This window comes from Aythya ferina, assembly GCF_964211825.1.
Source record: "Aythya ferina genome assembly, chromosome: 6".
Lineage (NCBI taxonomy): Eukaryota > Metazoa > Chordata > Aves > Anseriformes > Anatidae > Aythya > Aythya ferina.
Window position 1 is genome coordinate 6,235,428 of NC_140303.1, and position 9,410 is coordinate 6,244,837.

A 9,410-nucleotide genomic window follows, 5' to 3' on the forward strand; every position below is an offset into this window, starting at 1 on the left:
TTTTGGTGATTTTCTTTTTTTCTTTCTTTTTTTTCTTTTTTTTTTTTTGGCAGCTACCCCACCTCACTGAACGCACGGTTAGGGAGAGTTCTGGAAGAGAACTTGCACACTTGGTGAATGCAAATGAGAAAGTGGCTTCAAATTAAAAGGACGGTCCCCACACAGATAGACGAGACCATGGGCAATGAGGGCAGAGAGGGCAGGCGAGGAAAAAGCCTGGGTGGAGACGAGGAAATGGAAGGGTGTGCAGGCTTCAGTGGGGGCAGAAAGCAGGGCACGATGGAGCAGAGTGGAGCTCCAAGAAGAAAAGAGATTTAAATTTGACAGGAGAATGAAAACCAGGAATCCAGGGTCAGGGCTGACGAGAGGAGGAAATTATCAACACTGCAAGTGATATCTTTCTGTTGATTGTCAAATGAATAGATTTTACGGCCGGGAGCAACTGTGTAAAATCATCATAGTCTGACCTCCTCTACCCTGAAGATCAAAGAATTTCATCTCGTCATTTGAATTAGATTAATCCCACGTAAACAAAATAGCACACTAATTATCGTTAGTTGGAGGGTGCAGATTCATCACAAAGACCCCATGCCAGCATATGGTGCATAAAACAAGCCTGCAAAAATTTCTCATTTAGTCGTCATCCGACCAGGAAGGAAGGTGGAAATGACTCCATTTTCAATTTGTGCCCAACGTGGTATTTTAGCCGTGCCCGTTACAGACGGCAAGATGCTTATCAAGAACTGCACCTCCCGTGGGAAGCACACATCTCGCTGCTGGCCTCCTTCGAGGCACAGACCCAAGCAATTTGAGTTTCTTCTGCCAAAGGCGTGGAAGAGCGGCACGAAGGGCTGCGGGTGCTTGCATCGTGGAGCTCCCAGCAGGATGCTGCTCCCGAGGCACGCGTTACCTGTCTGACACCGTGCCCAGGACCCTGCCTGGCACGAGCAGGAGGGCAGACAGCAGTAGTTTTCAATAACTGCGTGTATATTTATCAGTATATAGCCAGCTTCCTGCACATTCTCATACAGCCAGTTGTTCCTCGGGGCAGAAAGGGGAACCATCCAACCCCTCAACATCAATAGCTCCAGTCCTGCTGTCAAGGTCAGCACCTCCACGTTCACAAATTCTAGCGACAGGGTTGCAGAGCTCCCCTCGCAGCTCTCCCTGCCAGGGCATCCGTTTTGTCAGCACGTTTGCCCTGACAAGACCATTGGCAGCAGATGAGAGAAACCAGTCACGTCGGAAGAAGCCCAGGTATCTGAGGGCAGGTACGAGTCACCCCAACGTGCCCTGATCTGCAAGGTTCCCGCTGTCCTCAGCAGCAGGGAAGCCGAGCTATGAGCTGGCTGTCCAGCCACCTCATATGGGGCCCACGTGCCCCATTCAGGAGCGAAAAAGAAGGTCCCAGTGCTCCCCTTTCTCTGGTGTCACCCCAGGGCTCACGCAGAGCTGGGCAAGGTACCTGATTAAATACGGAGCCCTAGAGGAACCCAACATGTTCGCAAGCTCAGCCTGTGTCTGACGAATACCTTCCTCTGAAAAGCACAGGGAGGAGGAGGAACTTCGGAGATGTCAAAATATACCATTTCAACGTTTTCAAAATAGCAGAGCTGAACTTGTTGCTTTGAGACAGCCTGTTTCTGATAAAAAGGACCCCCGAACTTTAAAACAGCAACAACAAAGAAAATGGTAACATTACTTTGGGAGCTCAATGCTCTGAGTATTAAACAAAACCACTGCTTAGGCTCAGATCAACCACTACAGCCAAATTAGAAATAATCTGCTTTATTTTTGTATCATACATACCAACGCAGGTGCGACATGAATGTCTGTTTTGGAGAGCCCAGGCCTCAGTGTTCCTTCTGTACCGTTCAGCCATAAAGCCAAAGTGGCCATGCTTCATCCGTCCCTAGCGAAGACATGGAAAAAAATGTGAGAAAACACTAACAAGTGGCAGGAAGGAATATAAAATCGTAGGCATACTTCATTGTAAGCTTGATAGGGTAAGGCTTGCATGACATCTCTGGAGGGAAGGGAAAGCGTTGAAGCCCTTACAAAGTTCCCCACGTTGTTACCGAAATTCTAACGGCTGCAAATTGCCGTCCCTCCCACGCCCGTCCTGGGCCACAACCAAACCGAAACTGGCTGCGATGGGGGCAAGCGAGGCACGGGAGAAGGCTGCCAGAGGGGTCTCCAGGGTCCAGAAGTGCAATGAGGGGTGGAAAACAACCCCCGTGAGCCCCCAGGAGTTGCTCAGGAGCCTCCTTTGTAGCCAAACCAAGCGATTGTTTAATTTGTGGGTCTGTAAAAATAGCAAAGCCAGCGGCAGGAAGGGATGGCAGGAGAAAGCAAGTGCGGAGTGAGTGACAGCGAGCGTGGCGCGGCACCTCCGGAGTGGGAGTTTGGCTTCGCAGGCAGTCACTCAGATCTCAGCGGTAGCCTGGGGCGGTTTTTTAGTTTGTAACTTTAATCTTTTAATCTTTCCCTCTCCCCGTGTGTGTGGGTGAGCGGCGCACATGGGTGGGTTGGTTCTGCAACACCTCTCCCTCATTTGCTGCTCTCCATCTGTACATGCGGTGGACCCGCGTTCAGGGCACAATGGGTTAAAAGGGAAAAAGTACCCCAAAACCGAGACCATGAGCCCGCAACGGGCTGAGCCATCACCCCAAAGAATCAGCATTCAGCAGGAGGCAGATGAGGAGAGCCGGCACCCCAAATTTCCTGCAGACAAAGCAAGTCAGGGCCAGCAGCAGAGGCCTTCATTATCTACAGGTGATTAGGCAGAGAAGCGAGCACCAGACAGTAATTAAAAACACAAACCACGCTTAACCTGGCAACGAAAGCACAGAAGTACACCTGGCTGGGGGTGCTGGCACCCGAGAGCAGCACTCTGCCAACCTGTACCCTCCAAAAGCAGCACCCAAACTCCTTGCCGCAGCCCCCAGGTTAGCGCTCGCTGCAGCTTTGGACAAGCCTCTCGCCACAAACACAGAAAGCCAGAGGGCAAAAGCTTGACCTGACAGAGAGCCACTCGTGTCTCCTGAGCTCCTGGTGCTTTACAGGGCCTCGAGTACCCAAATGCTAAGTGCATGAGCAGCATGCTCAGTGCCTCAGTCTATCCTTCTGTCAAACAGGGACGAGGATTTGCCACGTCACAGCATTTTGGGAAGCCAAGCGAAGAACCCTGGAGCCCACAGGTGAGAAAGCTGCAGAAGAGGGGAGCTCTGATTACACTCCAGGCCCTCTTTCCAAGTAAGGAGAAGGCTTCTGTGCTTCCCAGCTCCTCTCTTGGCAGTGATGTACGTGTAGGCAGTGGTCATAATCAGGAAGTGCCTCCTCCAATTTACAGCTGGTGATACCACCTGTGCCTCTCTAATTCCAGCCAAAACAACCACCTCCTCAAACCCACTTGTAAGGAAGGGCAGAGGATCCAGCAATGACAACGCCGAGGGAATAGCAAGGCTCTGGTTGAAGCGCTGACATTTTCCCCAGACGCACGCTGCTGTTAGCAGTGTTTTCTTGCTCCTTGTCAATGCAGCTGCCCTGCTCCCTGAGAGGAGTAGACCTGGGTAAAGGGGGAAAGCGCTGCAGAAGCACCGAGTGACAGGGCAGGCGCAGGACAAGAAGAAAAGGTTAAAACGTTCACATTTTGTGGGCCAACGGGGGACCCACGTATGTGCCTGCCTGGCAGCTAGGAGGGAAGAAAATGGAGTCATTACTCATCGCTTAAATTCTGTCAAGGATTTTCTTTCTGGAAAGGAAACAGCAAGTCAGTAACCGATGGTGAGGCAGAGAACACTTGAGATGTAAGTGCCTATCGGGGTGCGTGTATATACACATACTTGGCTGGTATATGCCTTTTGTCCCATGTGCTGATTTGTAAGAGCTCTTTCGTCCATGTAGCATGCCCATTTTTATTTTTATTTTTTATATTGACAATATCTAGCACCATTTTAAATTGCAAATGGTTCTCTCTACATGAAGAAAATCACAAAACGAAGGTAAAGTAGTGATGCCAAGTGTTGTAGACCTTATGATCCATTTCCAACCAGCAATAAAGCCTTCCAAAGGACCCTGGGGAACAGCCTGGCTTCCAGCATATGGCTTGCAGTCCCTATCACTGCCCTTTCACTGATGCTTCCGCTTCCAGATGAGCTGGAATGAGGTACATTTTGTGTAGCTGACAGCATGCCGTATATTGTGGCTGTTCTTCAGAGAATCACAGAATAGGCTGCGATGTCTGAGACGTGACCGAGAGGACGTTTCGCCCCCAGGAGCACGAGCCAGGGTGAGTTCTCTGATTGCTAGGAAGGTTCACTCAGCATCGCCCCGTGGCCGCTGCAGCCCTCCCGTAGTGGCTGAAGCAGTCCCCTGTTCGTGGCAGGTCTCAGTTCTGGATTAGCGTTCACTGCTTCAGTCTGCTTCAGGCCTTGTCCCGAGCTCCAGGAGCTGGCATTCGCCCTGGGCAGCTCGGCTTTTCCACGTGTACGTCCCTCGTGGGGCACGGACCGTGGTGCTGTTCTGGTCTGACTGACAGAGCCCCTGCTGGCTGCTCTGCAGCAAGCAGGGCCGAGAGGTATCAAGTTTGAGATGTATTAAATGCATTTCCAGTTAGTCTGGAGCTGTGGGTGCAAAAACCTCAAGGGAGTCGCTTACTTTCATTGCAAATATCATTTCAGCCTTTCTGATGCCAGTGGAAAATTAATAACCTTTTGAGACAACTTAAGGGCACTCTAAAAGCTACCTAAAGAAAAAAAAAAAAAAACAACAAAAAAAAACACAACAGGATCAGAATGAAAACCAACAGTTTCTGATAGCAGATAAAACACTCCCTTTCATCAGCATTTTCCTCTCTTCAGTAGCTCTTTTTTAACTTCATTTCACCCACTTCCCATAGCCTCAGAAAGTTATTTTTGAATGACCTGCTTACCACAGATTTCCTGAAGAGGCCCAGCCATTTACACATCTTTCAGAAAGCACCTTGCTGTTGCCTCGTCCTATAATTATTCGCATACAAACCTGAAGTGGGCAGCTTCTCATCTTCCATTATTTTTTTTTTTAAATGGATGATGAAAGCAGAAACAATTTAGCCGTACCGCTCTGTAAAGCTTTTGATCTGCAGCTCTCTGAGCCCAGCGCCGTCGTGACAAGCAAGCATGGGAACAACCTACTGCACGACAACCAAGAGCGTGCATTTGACGTTGTGGAAAGAAATCTGCCCAAAGGTATAAAGCAGACATCTTGCTGTCAGAGGCACTCCTGCCGTGATGCCTACAAGTCACTCTTTCCTTAGGAAAGTAGGATTTTGTTTTTTTTTTTTTTTTTTTTCTGCCGAGCTCTGTAAATGGAGTAGCTACTCCTCAAACTGATCCCACCATCTGCTAACTCCACACAGCATCCTCTTATCTCCTGACACGGGGGCTGTCTTGTCAACAGCATCCAGCACCGCGGGGCTCTGACCTGCGCTTGAGTCATCCTGGTGCTGCTGACAGACGGATGAAGAGCAACTCCTCTTCCTCCAGTCCTTAAGGACCTCTGGTGCTTGGGGCAAAGCAAATCCCCCGAAGCTTACATCCCATTACAGCCGCTGTTGATTTAGAGTCAGGTGTTCCTCCATCATTTTCTTCTAGCTGCTGCCTTGAGGTAGGGCAGCAAAATTTGTCTTCTGCTGGAGGGCCCAGGGACAGAGGGCAGGAGTGAGAGCTGCACGGACTGGAATAAAGATTGGCCTCGTGGTATCTGCGGGTCTGGCAGGAGGCAACTGGGAGCTGAGACAGGCACACGAGACGCAGGATTTAACAGACCAAAACCAAAAAGTAACAAACAAACAGAAATCAAGGCCGTGGCTGGCTTTCCTCTGTGCAAGCTCGACAGCAGTGAGAAAGGTCACAGACATGCAGTGAAGGAAAATGCGTGCACGACCTTTTCAGAGGGGTTTGCTGAGAAACAAAGCAGAAAGCACACGGTCACGTTTGAGCAGTATGTGGATCGCTGCAAGGTTCATTCCAACACTTGCTGCACAGGCCTTTTTGTTTTCAAAACGAGCTGCCAGCTTCTCAAAGACAGGATAACATAGGGCCGTGTTAAGGTGTTGATCCATCTTAATGTGGTGATTACTAGCAGGGCTGAGAGTTTCATCTGTTACCTAACATTTCCTGTAATGACACCCTCCGTTGAGATGCTTTGATCTCACTACACTTCAATCATTTGGATTAAATTTTCCATGGCAGGTATTCACCTTAAGTTCATATTTTAAAATCAATGCAGCTTTGTACCTGTTTGCAGGAGTCTGACACCCGCATCCTCCCTGCACAAGGCATTGCAATCCCTCGCTGGAGCCCCTGCCCCAGGAGCACGTTAAGCAGGTCTGCTCTCACACCACAAGAAGGAGAGCTAGGGAGATGTTCCACATCACAGATTTTTGACAAGGGATGACGTTTTTGTAGGAATGGGCCATTTTGCTCATCCCATAGGCCTTATCTCCATGCAGACCTACTTATAGCACTGGCTGTAAGATCAGAGAGCAGATCCAACACAGCGGTGGGGAATAACAAAGAAGCAGAACACCCCAAGCTTGCTGCCAGCCAGCTGCCTTGCCATAGCAAAGAGCAACCAACTGCTAAAAGATGCTGAAAGAGGCCCAGCCGTGCCTGGCAAGCACTGCTTTCTCCCCGCTGAGGAGCAGGGTTTTGGGTTCCCTGTCCTGTGCCTGGTGGCAGTGACGTAGCTCTGAGATGTCACTGAAAGTACCACGTGCAATTCTTACTTAGGGTGGGTTTGGTTACTTTTCTTCCGTTCTGTTTTTCTCAAGCAGGAATTTATTCGAGAGAGGATAAAGTGACTATGGGAGAGGAAAAAAAAAAAAAAAGTGTGAAAATGGTAAAAAGTAGCTCAACATCATCAGAAATCTGTTTAATAGCGAGACTCTTCTTGTTGAGAAGCATAACTGGTTCTCTCTAAGCAACAAGCAAAGTTACTAAACTACACTATTTTCCCTCAGCTACAAAACAGTTTAATCATTTAGATTTGAACCATATATGCATAGAAACATAACTGTTTCCCTCAGTCTTTTCACAGTACGCTGGCAAAAAAGAGGCAAATGTTTATCTTATTATCCTATAAGCGCCAAAGGGTCTGACCTGGAGTACGTGCCCAAAAAATGCAGACTGAAATAGGAAGCGAGCCTTTCTGTCTGATGAAATGCTTGTATGGCTTATGGTCACAGAGCCCCTTGCCTAGCATTTTCCTTTGTTTCCATTTCAATTCCTTTAGAAATTTCTGGTCAACAAAGAATGCAAGATCTGGGAAATCTGACCACAGCATTGCAGGGAAGAGAAACTAAAAGGAGAAGAATCCTGGCAATTACAGTGGAATAAGACGTAAGCATTGACAAAAACAGTAATAATGGAAGGCCACTGCACCACTTACCTATGGATCCAAGCAGTAGTTTCAGGTAGGCTTTATTCTAGTAATAAAAATACCTCGGGGATATAGATATCCTCACAATCAATTTCTGAAGTCAAAAACTATTGCAAAGAGCTAGACTAGATAAGAAGGATAATAGAGGTTAGATTTTCTGGTCTACGTGGATTTTAGATTTGCTGTCTCTTTCTACATGCCTGAACCTCATCCCTCCTCTTCACCTTAAAAGATAGCACATAGAAAGCCTATTACTAACTTATTACTGGAATTGCTCAGCAATTGTGTTAAGAGCACAATATGCCATAATCTCCTTTTGATTCAGAGAATTCATAGGTCAGACTTCAAAGCTGGCCTCTCATTTCCAAGCATATGTTTTGTTCGATCAGGATTTAACTGCGCATGTCAGCCAGTCGATAGCCTCTGCATTCTGACACTGGGCAGAGCTGTGATTTAGTGGGAGCACAGACCTGAAGGCAGCCAAGCTCTCGTGAATCAGGTTGTTCCTGTATGATCTACTGGGTGCAAAAACCAGTGCTTCCCAAATTCTTTTTCACCATCTGCACGTGCTCAGGAGTCTCCTCCTCGGTGGCCTGTGCCACCACTGGGTCAGCACCCAACAGAGCTGCACTGGTAGATGTGAGCTTACGGACCCTGCATCGCCTCTCCCCTGCCTCCCGGAGCAGCAGCTGGGCCAGGAGCTGGTCCTGTGGGATCACAAGTGCTCCCTTGTGTTCGCAGAAGACTTGGGAGCAGATGAAAGCCCGGGTCCACATTCCCCCAAACATACCTGCCGGAGAAGTTCAGCGGGTATAGGGCGGGGAAATTAACTGTGCTAGATAAAGGAGAAGTATTAAAATCTTTGTACGCCTGGAGCAGTAAAGAAAACAAGAAAAGGAGTAGCAGCTCTCCAAAGGATACAGCTGCATGCCACTCCTTTTTGGGGGTAAGCTGTGATATTTCAGCCTTACCTGCTGAATTCATGCCCAGGGAATTAGAAGCTAGATTAAAACTGTGTGTTTGGTTGTTGTTTTTTCTTTTTAAAATTATTATTTATTTATATATATATTTTAATTATTTTACCAGCCCATCCTGCAGCATTCTTTATCTATGATCTAACAGCTCTTTTACCATTCACAACTTCTGTGATTTCCACCAGAGGGAAAAATGTGATAGGACTTTGCATGACTCATGGGTCTTGTGAGGTACTTTCAAATGGCTCATCTTTCGGGCGTTTTAACTGGATTGAAGCACAGCAAAAACTTGAGGTCTGTAAAATGACCTGGACCCTGAGCTTCCACACAGAGTACACAGAGTATATTTTGTGCTTTTTAAAGATGCCTTTTTTTTTTTTTTTTTCTTTCCCTCTTCTGAAAGTATGTTAAACTGCTCTGGAAAGCCTGGCAAATATCTACCTGATTAAGCACGCACACAAAGGTTTCTGCATTCTTGGGTACACCCCTACATACCTGTACAAACCTTCAGACTTTAAAAAAAAATAATAATAAATCAAGGCCAAAGTTTTCAGCTGGCAAAGTACACCTGCAGATTTGGATACACTAAACCAATGAGAAAGATCAGCTGAAGCTTGTGCATGCGTGGTCACAGCTGTACTCTCAGCTTCTTGGCCCAGAGTCTCAGCTAATGTGAATCTGCACAAGGCCACCAAAACCAAGATTGCCTGAGACCCCTTGCATTTTTATCAGACAATTGTGATATGGATTTTCCTTCCCACGTAGCCGTGATCTGCTTGTGGCCTTGTCTCCTTCATCTCCTTAGCGCTTCAGACTGAAGGGCAGGTAGCTGCATCCTTGTGGGCAGAAAAGAGAGGAAAGTCCCTGGAAATTGTTCTTCAGTGCAACGTCAAACGAGAAAACCTGCTGCTGAAAGACAGGTTACAGGCTCAAAATGGTGGCATCCGAAAACCCTGACTTTTCCCACGTTAGGGAGAATTGTTGTGCTGCTGCTCTGAGTAATCCCCGTACAAG